Genomic DNA, 1,323 nt, shown 5'->3' with positions numbered 1-1,323 from the left:
CGCTGGTTGGTCTGAGGCGCGGAGGTCGGGGGCTGGGGTTGAGGATGTGTCTGGGGTTGGGGGTTAGGCTGAATCTCAGGCGGCTCCTGCACGGGTTCTTTGGCCGGAAAGCTCGGGTTAGGTCGCTGTTGCGGCTGCTCCGGTTGTTGTTGTTGTTGCCGCTGCTGATGCTGATGCTGCTGCTGCTGGAGCGTCGGAGTTTGACCGACGGCTTTCCCCTTGATGGAGTCTCCCGCTGAAGGTTTCGGTTGAGTCGGATGTCCGGGATAAGTCAGTTGAAAGGTTTTTCTGAGGGATAGCTTACTCGTCTTTTGACCCTCGCTGGTTGATGGGGTGATTCGTAACGAACCGTTAAAAACGGATGGATTCTTCTGAACCGTCGGAGCTGAAGGAGTCTTGTTCTCCCCACCCTCCAGGACCTCTGTAAGTAAGTAAGTAAATGTTTGTATTAATACGTAGATGTGTAAAACACAATACTCGTCATAATGGAAAGAACCTTACCTAATTCAGGTTGACTCAAGTCGATAAAGTCTGTGAGTTAAAATAATAAAATCAAATTTACCGTTAAAAATTGATACGAAGTTTAAAAAATAAAAAAATATTTCTTACCATCAAAGAAGTTATTCGTTTGATCGCTGTGAACATCGGCCTGAGTTTCTTTAAAAAAAGAAGCGTGCTTTGTTAAAAGAATATGTTTCAGAAACTTTAGCTTTTCATTTACAAGTTTTACTCACCTTTTTTCTTTGCAGCCATGAACAGGGACATGATGTTAGAAGCGCGGGTGCCGTCTGGATTTGTTGGACGCCGGCAGGAAATGGTAGGTCTTATACACGCTGAAAGTTCCGCGCTCAATTTGATATTATGTTGGTTAAGTAGTAATACGTTGTCTCTCAAATGGATTCGGTATCCGGTTTCTACCATTAGCGGAGGTTCCCGTGGTCGCCCAGCTGTCAGGTATTTTGTCCCCCCTTGCACAAAGAGTGAAATACCTGCCCCACCACCACCCCCAACTCACACGATGGTTAGAAGCACGGATCGTGTCTGGATTTGTTGGACGTCGGCGATAAATGGTAGGTCTTATACAACAAAAGTACAGCGCTCAATTTGAGATTATGTTGGTTAAAAATACTAATGCAATGTCTCTCAAACGGATTCAGTATCCGGTTTCTACCATTAGCGGAGGTTCCCGTGGTCGTCCAGCTGTCAGGTATTTGTCTCCCCCCTTACATCATTAGAGAAAAGACCCACTCCTACCCCCTTAAAGCATCATCTAATTTTTCCGGCGTGTGTGTGTGTGGGTGTGTGGGTGTGTGTGTGTGTGTG

General features: G+C 46.1%; 1 long non-coding RNA gene across 2 annotated transcripts; it reads left to right on the top strand.

Annotated features, from left to right (window-relative positions):
• The first annotated feature begins 8 nt into the window (after nt 1-8).
• Nucleotides 9-1,207, top strand: LOC118598526. Of its 2 annotated transcripts, none has more exons than XR_004947587.1 (3): nt 9-427; nt 750-1,070; nt 1,158-1,207. It is a non-coding gene; the product is annotated as an uncharacterized LOC118598526 (long non-coding RNA). The 2 variants fall into 2 exon arrangements; XR_004947588.1 differs by having other exon boundaries at nt 9-431.
• Nucleotides 1,208-1,323: the final 116 nt, after the last annotated feature.

Source organism: Oryzias melastigma, unplaced genomic scaffold, assembly GCF_002922805.2.
Source record: "Oryzias melastigma strain HK-1 unplaced genomic scaffold, ASM292280v2 sc01837, whole genome shotgun sequence".
Taxonomy (NCBI): Eukaryota; Metazoa; Chordata; class Actinopteri; order Beloniformes; family Adrianichthyidae; genus Oryzias; species Oryzias melastigma.
This window is presented reverse-complemented; position numbering and strand designations above follow the sequence as displayed.